Source organism: Aotus nancymaae, unplaced genomic scaffold (genome assembly GCF_030222135.1).
Source record: "Aotus nancymaae isolate 86718 unplaced genomic scaffold, 86718_ANA_hifiasm-v0.15.2.pri h1tg000006l, whole genome shotgun sequence".
Lineage (NCBI taxonomy): Eukaryota > Metazoa > Chordata > Mammalia > Primates > Aotidae > Aotus > Aotus nancymaae.
The window spans coordinates 2,875,831-2,889,028 of record NW_026988417.1 but is presented as its reverse complement, the minus strand read 5'-3'; the positions used below and the strand labels follow the sequence as shown (position 1 = coordinate 2,889,028).

At 50.1% G+C, this 13,198-nt stretch overlaps 1 protein-coding gene across 1 annotated transcript in view; it reads right to left on the bottom strand.

Moving 5' to 3' along the window:
* The window catches only part of LOC135270127 (cyclin-Y-like protein 2), a 40,259-nt gene extending 27,503 nt beyond the window's left edge, over positions 1–12,756 (bottom strand). The window contains exons 1-3 of the transcript XR_010338378.1: positions 12,655–12,756; positions 5,706–5,863; positions 3,611–3,778 (exon numbers count right to left, since the gene is read on the bottom strand). The gene's annotated coding sequence lies outside the window, so the exon portion shown is untranslated. The remainder of the gene's footprint in view (positions 1–3,610; positions 3,779–5,705; positions 5,864–12,654) is intronic.
* Between the last annotated feature and the right edge of the window lie 442 nt (positions 12,757–13,198).

Here is a 13,198-nt window from a genome sequence, read left to right as displayed (position 1 = left end):
CCTCTGGCTTTGTTCTTTTTGCTTAGGATTGTCTTGGCTGTGCAGGGTCTTTTGTGACTCCATATGAAGTTTACAGTGGTTTTTTCCAGTTCTGTGAAGAAGGTCATTGGTAGCTTGATGGGGATAGCATTGAATCTATAGATTACTTTGGGAAGTGTGGCCATTTTCACAATATGGATTCTTGCTAACCATGAGCATGGACTGTTTCTCCATCTGTTTGTGTCCTCTCTTATTTCGTTGAGCAGTGGTTTGTAGTTCTCCTTGAAGAGGTCCTTTACATCCTCTGTTAGTTGTATTCCTAGGTATTTTATTCCCTTTGTAGCAATTGTGAATGGGAGTTCGCTCTTGATTTGGCTCTCTGTTTGTCTGTTATTGGTATATAGGAATGTTTGTGATTTTTGCACATTGATTTTGTATCCTGAGACTTTGCTGAAGTTGCTTATCAGTTTCAGGAGATTTTGGGCTGAGACGATGAGGTCTTCTAGATATACAATCATGTCGTCTGCAAATAGAGACGGTTTGACTTCCTCCTTTCCTAATTGAATACCCTTTCTTTCTTTTTCTTGCCTGATTGCTCTGGCTAGAACTTCCAATACTATGTTGAATAGGAGTGGTGAGAGAGGGCATCCTTGTCTAGTGCCTGATTTCAAAGGGAATTCTTCCCGTTCAGTATGATATTGGCAGTAGGTTTGTCATATATAGCTTTTATCATTGTATGACACATTCCATCAATACCTAGTTTATTGAGAGTTTTTAGCATGAAGCCTTGTTGAATTTTATCAAAAGCCTTCTCTGCATCTATTGAGATAATCATGTGGTTTTTGTCTTTGGTTCCGTTTATGTGATGGATTACGTTTATGGATTTGTGTATGCTGAACCCGCCTTGCATCCCTGGGATGAAGCCTACTTGGTCATGATGGATAAGCTTCTTGATGTGCTGTCGCAATCTGTTTGCCAGTATTTTATGGAAGATTTTTGTGTCGATGTTCATCACGGATATCGGCCTCAAGTTTTCTTTTTTAGTTGAGCCTCTGCCTGGTTTCGGTATCAGGATGATGCTGGTCTCATGAAATGAGTTAGGGAGGAGTCCCTCCTTTTGTATCGTTTGATACAGTTTCAGAAGGAATGGAACCAGCTCCTCTTTGTATGTCTAGTAGAATTCGGCTGTGAACCCACCTGGACTTGGACTTTTTTTAGTTAGTAGGCTATTGATTGCTGCCTCTACTTCAGCCCTTGTTATTGGTCTAGTCAGGGTTTCAGCTTCCTCCTGGTTTAGTTTTGGTAGAGTACAAGCGTCTAGGAATTTATCCATTTCTTCCATCAAAACAGCATGGTACTGGTACCAAAACAGAGACGTAGACCAATGGAACAGAACAGAGACCCCAGAAGAAACACCACACATCTACAACCATCTGATCTTAGACAAACCCAGCAAAAACAAGCAACGGGGAAAGGACTCCATGTTTAATAAACGGTGTTGGGAAACCGGGCTAGCAATGTGCAGAAAGCAGAAACTGAACCCCTACCTGTCACCTTACACTAAAATTAACTCCAGATGGATCAAAGATTTAAACATAAAACCTAACACCATAAAAACACTCGAAGAAAACGTAGGCAAAACCATCCAGGACATAGGCATAGGCAAGGACTTCATGACTAAAACACCAAAAGCAATGGCAGCAAAAGCCAGGATAGACAAATGGGATCTAAATAGAAATTCCATTTGACCCAGCAATCCCACTACTGGGTATATACCCAAAGAACTATAAATCATTCTACTATAAAGACACATGCACACGTATGTTCATTGCAGCCCTGTGTATAACAGCAAAGACCTGGAACCAACCCAAATGCCCATCAATGATAGACTGGACAAAGAAAATGTGGTACATATATACACCATGGAATACTACACAGCCATAAAAAACGATGAGTTCGTGTCCTTTGTAGGGACTTGGATGAATCTGGAAACCATCATTCTCAGCAAACTGACCCAAGAACAGAAAGCCAAGCACCGTATGTTCTCACTCATAGGTGCGTGTTGAACAACGAGAACATGTGGACTCAGGGAGAGGAGCATCACACACAGGGGACAGTTGGGGGGGCAGGGCAGAGACATGCCAGATATAGTACGCACCTAAAGTAAAATAGATCAATCAAAATATAACAACAACATTGGCTCAGATTTGTTATGACACACTATGCTGGCCAAACAGAGCACGTCGGGGTGCTGTATTTGGTGCAAGGGACGCTGCTTGGGAACCTCTGATCGAAGTACAGCTCAGTCATATCTTGAGCGCCGATGGTGACGGGGAGCTCGCCACCTCTCTGTGGTGCCTCCTGCCTCAGATCCAAGTGGGTGCTGATGGTACAGCGTCTCCAAGTGGCTTCCTAGCCCTTGGGACTGCAGACTTCTAGGGCCCTGGCAATGCTTTCTCAGTAAAGAAGCCAAGCTGGCAAAACACATCCTCTTCAAAGCCAACATAATGACCCTGCCTGCCCACGGCGCTCTCTGCTGGTGCACTAGGCGACCTTCAGGCTATCTGGGACCAGCTCTGACAGCCTCCGCTCTGGGATCAGCTGCCGCGGCAGCCTACACATGCCATGGGGCAGCAGCGGTGGCATCCCTGGACACTGGCCCCAGTAGCATGGAACCCGGGAACAGATACTGCCACAGTCAGCCCGCAGATGCAGGAGGGCAGGAGGCGCTCAGTCACAACTCTGTGTCTGCACAGTGCCCAGCGCCTGCAAACCTGTGCTCTGGGCCAGGCCCAAGGAAAAGTGGACCCTAGGGTGGGACGGCGGTACGCTCCACGACCCTCAACGCCCTCGGGGAGCAGCCCTGCCAGAATCTGCCAGGGCCTCAGCTACAGCTCCCACCTGGAAATGGTGCAAGTCACTATCAGTGGCAACCCCCGGCCCTGTCCTCCCCCACCAGCAGCAGGAAACCCGGGACCAGATGTCACCACGGCGCCTAATTTAGGTTGTCGGCGGCACAGCTGCAAGGTGATGGAAACCGGCGCTCAGCCTCATCGTGGGTGCTGCAGTGGGCCCAGAGCCCGCGACCCCACACTGTGGGCTTGGGCCAAGGAGGCACAGGTCATAGGGTAGGGGGAGGTGCCTTGGGCGACCCCCAGGCTGTCTGAGACCAGCCCTGCAGTCTCCCGTGCATTCTGCTGCACCTGCCACTTATAGATGGCATTCAGCAGTGTGGTGGCAACCCAGGATCCTGCCCGCCTCCAGCAGCAATGCGGACCCAAGGGCCAGATCCTGCTGCGGTGCCTAAATCAGGCCTCGAAGCAGGAGGAGGACTGGAACTGGCATCCAGCCCCATCTCAGTGGCTGTAGGGTACCCAGCACCTGTGACCAGCACCCTGAACCAGGGTCAAAAAGGAAAAGGAGGAGGGCGGGAACAGGCACTGCCACCCTCTGCCACGGGCTCAACCGTAGCTGCCACCTGCACACGACGCGGCAGAAGTGGTGGCAGCCCCAGCTCTGCCTGCAGTAACCAGCAGGGGGAGACCCAGGGACTGAGGCCGCCTCAGAGGCTGCCACCTGGCCACCTCTGCACCCCTGTCCCTGCCCTGGTGGCAGCCAGCCACGCTCCTACCTCTCCGGCGCTCTGCAGTCTCCGTCGCTCTGCAGTCTCCGTCGCTGCCACCCACCGCAGCGAGGCGAGCCGTGGTGCCACAGGCTCCAGGCTCCAGCCTCCAGCATGCAGCAGATGGCTCTGCCTTCTCCTGGCATGGAGCAGCTGGGCGGGCAAAGCCGGAAAAGCCTAGAACGGGACACAGAGAGTGGTAGTGTTAGACCCCCACCTTGTCCTGCTGGCCACCGGGTGGCACGGGCCAGTTTCAGCGAAGGCACTCACACCCACCCTCCACAGTCCACAGCATCTCTTTTTGGCCCAAACTGGCTAGGGAGTGGAGACTGGAGACACGATGGGGCCTGGGCTTCCTGCTCCACAGGAACCACTGGGACCACCCAGGCTGTGCTCGGGAAGCAGGAGCAGCAGAAACTCAGACCCAGCCAGCCCTCCCCACCAATGTGCTGCTTCCCACTCCTGAGACCTCCACCCACAGGCCCCTGTCACCCCGTGGTGTCTGCTACTGCATGCCTGGGCATCCCTGGCAGGCTCTGCAGCACAGAATGTGAGGGCTCAGGCCTGGGAACCATGATGGGTCTGGGTGCCCTGCTGTGATCAGGATTTTCACAGAAACATGTGCCCGCCACGCAGGAGGAGATGGTCCTTTAGAGTTTAGAGTCCGGGGAGAGCAGGACCACTCCTCTCTCAGAGACCACTGCTGTCACTGAAACCTCCATCGCCTGCCACCGGTAGGGCAGCTTCCGACAGAGCCCCTGATCCGCTGCCACCGGCAGTGTAGCCCCAGGATAGTGTCAACACCCCATCCCCCACCACCAGCAGTGTAGCCCCAAGATAGTGCCAACACCCCATCCCCCACCACCAGCAGTGTAGCACACGATGGCAGCCCCTAACCTGCCCCTGCCTTAGACACTGCAGCACTCGATGGCACCCGCAAACCAACCCCCTGCCATGGGCAGCACAGCCCGGGATAGCGCCCCAACGGGCTCCCTGGGGTGGGCAGTGTAGCCACAGATAGGGTCCCCAAGCAGACCCCCACCGCAGGCAGTGATGCCCCATATGGAACCCAAACCACCCCCCACTGCGGGCACTGCAACCCTCAATAGCGGGTGCCCTAACTCACTCCCCGTCGGGAACAGTGCGGCCCTGGATAGAGCCCCCAACCAGCCCCCTGCCTTGGGCAGTGCAGCCACAGAGAGCACTCCAAACTCCCTCTCCACCTTGGGAAGTACCACCATGGACAGCTCAGGTAGCCCGATAATGCACCCAACCTGCCCCTGTCACAACCCACGCACGCAGCCTGAAATAGCACACTCACCCACTCTTTGCCAGGCAGTGCAGATCCCTGGGAGCACCTGACCCACCCGCCGCCTCTCCACCACTCAGGCTGTGTATCCGGCCCCCACAGTTCCCCCACCGACCCTCTACCCCCCTCCACAGGCAGTCCAACCCTGTGTAGCTCTCCCGACAAGCCCCCCAACCTCTGTCTCAGTGTAGTCCCCGTGGCGCCTTTAACACCACCCCTCCACCCCACCAGAACCCTAACCCATCCTCCACCGCCAGCACTGCAGCCCCAGATAGTACCCCCAACCTGCTCCCCATGTGGGCAATGCAGCCTTGGATAGTGCCCCCAAACAGCTCCCAGACACAGGCAATGATGTCCCGGATACCACACCCCCCACCCACTGGGGGCAACGTAACACCTGATAACACCCCCAACCCATCCCTCACCGCTGGCAGTGTTGCACCCCACAGTGCCACCAACCCATCCCAGACCTGACAGCTCCTCCAACTCACCCCCCACCTAGGGCAGTACATCCCTGGACGGTGCCCACAAGATACCCCATTGCTGCTGACGGTACCGCTTGGGACAGGCCCCATCCCAGCCCCCAGCAATGGGCAGCACATCCCAGGAAAGGGCCCCCAACCCTCTCCCCTATGCGGGCAGTGGCGTCTCAAATAACCCCCCAACCAGCCCCCGCAACACCAGCAGTGACACCCTGGATAGTGCCCACTGCCCATGGCAGGGCACCCGCAAGCCGTCCCCCATGCCTCAGGCTGTGCGGGCCAGGATGGCGAACCTATCCCACCATCTTTTTACCTTTCCAGCTGCGCTGCAGTCTCTGTCACCGCCACCAACTGCAACAGCGAGGCGAGGGGATACTGCACACTCCAGGCTCCAGCCTCCAGCATGGGCAGCTACTCCTCCTTCAACTCTAAGCCAGCTCGGAGCAGGTAGGCCCACGAACTCAGAAGAATCTGAAATGGTGAGACCAACGTGTACACACACACAGAAAAACACTACAAAGTAGCAAAAAAATCCAATCTAGAACCTGACCAGACAATTCTGCAGACACAAAATCCAAAAACAGATAAGAGATTACGTCCTCAAAATGAGCTATTCATTAGGAAAATGCAATTTGCCAGGCAAGGTGGCTCACGCCTGTAATCCCAGCACTTTGGGAGGTCTAGTTGGGCAGATTATCTGAGATCAGGAGTTTGAAACCAGCCTGACCAATACGGTGAAACCCCATCTCTACTAAAAATACAAATATTAGCCAGGCGTCATCGTGGTGGGTGTCTGTAGTCCCAGCTACTCAGGAGGCTGAGACAGAACTGCCTGAACCCGGGAGGTGAAGCTTTCAGTGAGCTGAGATTGCGGCACTGCACTCCAGCCTGGGTGACAGAGCCAGACTCAGTCTCTTTAAAAAAAAAAAAAAAAAAATGGGGAGGTTTTCAAGATGGCCGATTAGGAGGAAGTCGGGATCGCAGCTCCGAAAGAAGGCGCAGAGGGTGAGTGGACGCCGCATTTCCAGACAGATTTTTACTGACCACAGACCAGGGGATTAACAGGAGGAGGAGCCGCACGGGTCACCAGCGCCGCTGGTTTGAGCGGAGCGGCGCGCCGCTCGGCCTACGCCCTGAGGTGGGGGGCGGCGGATCCACGTACAGAGCGAGAGAGACTGAATCACCTCTGAGCCAGCAAGGGGAGCTGAAGCAGGGATTCAAGCCAGGACACTCCCGGGCAAGGGCGCGCCACGGGTTGCCAGCGCCGCTGGTTGCACTGGCGCGGCTGCTCTGCCTGCACCCGAGGCAGGGAGCAGCGGCCCCTTGTGCAAAGTGAGCGAGACCGGATCCCCTCTGGGCCAGCAAGGGGAGCTGAGGCAGGGACTCAACCCAAGAGTTTCCTGGGCAAAGAGGACGCCTCCGGAAACACGGCTGAACACGGGACGGTCCAGCTCTGTGGAGGAGGGGCGTCACCCACCGGGAAACACCCTGCAGTTCCCAGGACAATTTGCCCACAGCAGCTCAACGAAGCCTCTGCAGGCTGAGTGTGACTAGGCTGCCACCTTGTGGGCAGGGAAAACCATTGCAACAGCGGAAAATCATAACGCCCTAATTCCCTGGGACAGACCACCTAGGGGGAAGAAAAGGGGGTTTATGAGTTCAGCTACTACAGACTTAAAATTACCAAAATCAGAAAGACAGCAACTACAAAGTCGATAGGTGGATAAATCCACAAAGATGGGAAGAAACCAGCACAAAAACGATGAAAACACCCAAAACCAGAACACCTCTCCTCCTACAAGGGAGCACAACTCCTCACCAGCAAGGGAACAAGACTGGATGGAGAATGAGCGTGATGAAATGACAGAATCAGCTTTCAGAAAGTGGATAATAAGAAACTTCCGTGAGCTAAAAGAACATGTTCTAACCCAATGCAAAGAAACTAAGAACCTTGAAAAAAGACTTGACGAAATGTTAACGAGAATGGACAACTTAGAGAGGAATATGAGCGAATTGATGGAGCTGAAAAACACAACACGAGAACTTCGCGAAGCATGCACAAGTTTCAACAGCCGAATTGACCAAGCAGAAGAAAGGATATCAGAGGTCGAAGATCAACTCAATGAAATAAAACGAGAAGGCAAGATTAGAGAAAACAGGGTAAAAAGGAATGAACAGAGTCAACAAGAAATATGGGACTATGTGAAAAGACCTAATCTACGTTTGATAGGTGTACTTGAATGTGACGAAGAGAATGCATCCAAGCTGGAAAATACTCTTCAGGATATTATCCAGGAAAACTTCCCCAACCTAGCAAGGCAGGCCAATATTCAAGTCCAGGAAATACAGAGAACACCACAAAGATATTCCTCTAGAAGAGCAACCCCAAGGCACATAATCGTCAGATTCGCCAGGGTTGAAATGAAGGAGAAAATACTAAGGGCAGCCAGAGAGAAAGGTCGGGTTACCCACAAAGGGAAGCCCATCAGACTTAACAGCAGATCTCTCAGCAGAAACCCTACAGGCCAGAAGGGAGTGGGGGCCAATATTCAACATCCTTAAAGAAAAGAACTTTCAACCCAGAATTTCATATCCAGCCAAACTAAGCTTCATAAGTGAAGGAAAAATAAAATCCTTTGAGAACAAGCAAGCACTCAGAGATTTCATCACCACCAGACCAGCTTTACAAGAGCTCCTGAAGGAGGCACTACACATAGAAAAAAACAACCAGTACCAGCCACTCCAAAAATGCACAAAATGGTAAAGAGCATCAACACAATGAAGAATCTGCATCAACCAATGGGAAAAACAGCCAGCTAGCATCAAAATGACAGGATCAAATTCACACATAACAATATTAACCCTAAATGTAAACGGACTAAATGCCCCAATCAAAAGACACAGATTGGCTAATTGGATAAAAAGCCAAAACCCATCAGTGTGCTGTATCCAGGAAACCCACCTCACAAGCAAGGATACACAAAGGCTCAAAATAAAGGGATGGAGGAAGATTTACCAAGCAAATGGAGAACAAAAAAAAGCAGGACTTGCAATTCTCATCTCTGATAAAATAGACTTTAAAGCAACAAAGATCAAAAGAGACAAAGAAGGACATTACATAATGGTAAAAGGATCAATGCAACAAGAAGAGCTAACGATCCTAAATATATATGCACCTAATACAGGAGCACCTAGATACATAAGGCAAGTTCTTAAAGACTTACAAAGAGACCTAGACTCCCACACAATAATAGTGGGAGACTTCAACACCCCATTGTCAATATTAGACAGATCAACGAGACAGAAAATTAACAAGGATATCCAGGACTTGAACTCAGACCTGGAACAAGCAAACCTAATAGACATTTGCAGAACTCTCTACCCTAAATCCACGGAATATACATTCTTCTCAGCACCACATCACACCTACTCTCAAATTGACCACATAATTGGAAGTAAATCACTCCTCAGCAAATGCAAAAGAACGGAAACCGTAACAAACAGTCTCTCAGACCACAGTGCAATCAAGTTAGAACTCCGAATTCAGAAGCCAACCCAGAACCGCACAGCCTCATGGAAATTGAACAACTTTCTCCTGAATCTTGACTGGATAAACACTGAAATGAAGGCAGAAATAAAGATGTTCTTCGAAACCAACGAGAACGAAGACACCACATACCAGAATCTCTGGGACACATTTAAAGCAGTCTCTAGAGGAAAATATATAGCAATAGGTGCCCACATGAGAAGAAAGGAGAGATCTAAAATTGACACCCTATCGTCAAAATTGAAAGAGCTAGAGGAGCAAGATCAAAAAAACTCAAAACCTAGCAGAAGACAAGAAATAACTAAGATCAAAGCAGAATTGAAGGAGATAAGAGACACGAAAAACCCTTCAAAAAATCAATAAATCCAGGAGCTGGTTTTTTGAAAAGATCAACAAAATAGACAGACCACTAGCCAGACTAATAAAAAAGAAAAGAGAAAATAACCAAATAGATGCAGTAAAAAATGATAAAGGGGATATCATCACAGATGCCAAAGAAATTCAAACCACCATCAGAGATTATTACAAACAACTCTATGCACATAAACTAGAAAACCTGGAAGAAATGGATAAATTCCTGGACAGTTGCCTCCTCCCAAGCCTAAACCAGGAAGAAGTCGAAACCCTGAATAGACTAATAACAAGGTCTGAAGTCGAGGCAGCAATTAAGAGCCTACCACCCAAAAAAAGCCCAGGTCCAGATGGGTTCACAGCCGAATTCTACCAGACATACAAAGAGGAACTGGTACCATTCCTACTGAAACTATTTCAAATAATGCAAAAAGAAGGAATCCTTCCCAAATCATTTTATGAGACCAACATCATCCTAATACCAAAACCCGGCAGAGACTCAACAAGAAAAGAAAATTACAGGCCAATATCCATGATGAACATAGATGCAAAAATCTTCAATAAAATACTGGCAAGCCGATTGCAACAGCACATCAAAAAGCTTATCCACCATGATCAAGTAGGATTCATCCCGGGGATGCAAGGCTGGTTCAATATACGCAAGTCTATAAATGTAATTCACCACATAAACAGAACCAAAGACAAAAACCACATGATTATCTCAATTGATGCAGAGAAGGCCTTCGACAAAATTCAACAGCCCTTTATGCTAAAAACTCTCAATAAACTAGGTATCGACGGAACGTACCTCAAAATAATAAAAGCTATTTATGACAAACCAACAGCCAATATCATCCTGAATGGGCAAAAACTGGAAGCATTCCCTTTGAAATCGGGCACTAGACAAGGATGCCCCCTCTCACCACTCCTGTTCAATATAGTACTGGAAGTTCTAGCCAGAGCAATCAGACAAGAAAAAGAAATAAAGGGTATTCAATTAGGAAAGGAGGAAGTCAAATTGTCTCTATTTGCAGACAACATGATTGTATATCTAGAAGACCCTATCATCTCAGCCCAAAATCTCCTGAAACTGATAAGCAACTTCAGCAAAGTCTCAGGATACAAAATCAATGTGCAAAAATCACAAGCATTCCTATACACCAATAATAGACTTAAAGAGAGCCAAATCAAGAACGAACTGCCATTCACAATGGCTACAAAGAGAATAAAATACCTAGGAATACAACTAACAAGGAACGTAAAGGACCTCTTCAAGGAGAACTACAAACCACTGCTCAACGAAATAAGAGAGGACACAAACAGATGGAGAAACATTCCATGTTCATGGTTAGGAAGAATTAATATCGTGAAAATGGCCATACTGCCCAAAGTAATTTACAGATTCAATGCTGTCCCCATCGAGCTACCAATGACCTTCTTCACAGAACTGGAAAAAACCACCTTAAACTTCATATGGAACCAAAAGAGAGCCCGCATAGCCAAGTCAATTCTAAGCAAAAAGAACAAAGCAGGAGGCATCACACTACCGGACTTCAAACTCTACTACAAGGCTACGGTAATCAAAACAGCATGGTACTGGTACCAAAACAGAGATATAGACCAATGGAACAGAACAGAGGCGTCGGAGGCGACACAACATATCTACAACCACCCGATCTTTGACAAACCTGATAAAAACAAGCAATGGGGAAAGGATTCCATGTTCAATAAGTGGTGTTGGGAAAACTGGCTGACCATATGCAGAAAGCAGAAACTCGACCCCTTCCTGACACCTTACACTAAAATTGACTCCAGATGGATTAAAGACTTAAACATAAGGCCTAACACCATAAAAACACTAGAAGGAAACCTAGGCAAAACCATTCAGGACATAGGCGTAGGCAAGGACTTTATGACCAAAACACCAAAAGCATTGGCAACAAAAGCCAAAATAGACAAATGGGACCTAATCAAACTCCACAGCTTCTGCACGGCAAAAGAAACAGTCAATAGAGTGAATCGGCAACCAACAGAATGGGAAAAAATTTTTGCAGCCTACCCATCTGACAAAGGGCTGATATCCAGAATTTACAACGAGCTAAAAAAGATTTACAAGAAAAAAACAAACAAGCCCATTCAAAAATGGGCGAAGGATATGAACAGATACTTTACAAAAGAAGACATACAAGAGGCCAACAAACAGATGAAAAAATGCTCATCATCACTGGTCATTAGAGAAATGCAAATCAAAACTACATTGAGATACCATCTCACGCCAGTTAGAATGGCGATCATTAAAAAATCTGGAGAAAATAGATGCTGGAGAGGATGTGGAGAAATAGGAACACTTTTACACTGTTGGTGGGAGTGTAAATTAGTTCAACCACTGTGGAAAACAGTGTGGTGATTCCTCAAGGACCTAGAAATAGAAATTCCATTTGAACCAGCAATCCCATTACTGGGCATATATCCAAAGGATTATAAATCGTTCTACTATAAGGACACATGCACACGAATGTTCATTGCAGCACAGTTTACAATAGCAAAGACCTGGAACCAACCCAAATGCCCATCGATGATAGACTGGACAGGAAAAATGTGGCACATATACACCATGGAATATTATGCAGCCATTAAAAATGAGGAGTTCGCGTCCTTTGTAGGGACATGGATGAACCTGGAAACCATCATTCTCAGCAAACTGACACAAGAACACAAAACCAAACACCACATGTTCTCACTCATAGGAGGGTGTTGAACAAGGAGAACACATGGACACAGGGAGGGGAGCACTATACACGGGGGTCTGTTGCGGGGGAGTGGGGGGGGACAGCGGGGGGGGGGAGTTGGGGAGGGATAGCATGGGGAGAAATGCCAGATATGGGTGAGGGGGAGGGAGGCAGCAAATCACACTGCCATGAATGCACCTATGCAACAACTTTGCATGTTTTTCACATGTACCCCAAAACCTAAAATGCAATAAATAAATAAATAAATAAATAAATAAAAAGAGGAGGAATGCAGGTGTGGTTTTAGAAAAAGGGAACTCATACGCTGTAGGTAGAAACGAAAATTAGGATACTCCAGCTCAGAGGGCCGTGGGGCTCGGAGGGACCCAGGTCCCAGACTTCACCATGGCTCAGGACCTGTGCACTCCTGGACGCTGGATGCAGGTCAGACATGGACACAGCCTCCCCGGCAGGGCTGTGGACGCCGTCACAGCCAGCACCCTACAACCGCCCCCACACGGACGACTGGGGCCCAAAGGCCCACAAAGAAGTCAGGACTGGAAAGCACGGAGCCGCGGAGAAGGAGCAGGGAGGTCTGGAGGATTCCCGGTGGGGTACAAGTCCCCGCCACTTACCCCAGAGATACGCGTAGTCCTCCACCATCACGTGGAAGCCACCACGGCTTCTCCAAAGAAACTCGCTCTGACCACGCCGCGGCCTCTGCTGACTCCCTCCGGCTGGGCCAGGCCTCCGCCTCCGTTGACTCCTTCCGGCCGGATCGGGCCGGACCGCCGCCTCCGTTGACTCCTTCCGGCAGGGCCGGGCCAGGCCACCGCCTCCGGTGACTCCTTTGGGCCGGGCAGGGCCGGGCCCCCGCCTCCAGTGACTCCTCCCGGCCGGGCAGGGCCAGACCGCCGCCTCCGTTGACTCCTTCCGGCCACGCCGGGCCGGACCGGACCGCCGCCTCCGCTGACTCTCTCCGGCCGGGCCGGGCCGGGGCGCCGCGTCCGCTGACTCCCTCCGGCCGGGCCGGGCCGGGCCGGGCCGGGCCGGGGCGCCGCGTCCGCTGACTCCCTCCGGCCGGGCCGGGCCGGGGCGCCGCGTCCGCTGACTCCCTCCGGCCGGGCCGGGCCGGGGCCCAGCCTCCGCTGACTCCTTCCGGCCGGGGCCCCGCCTCCG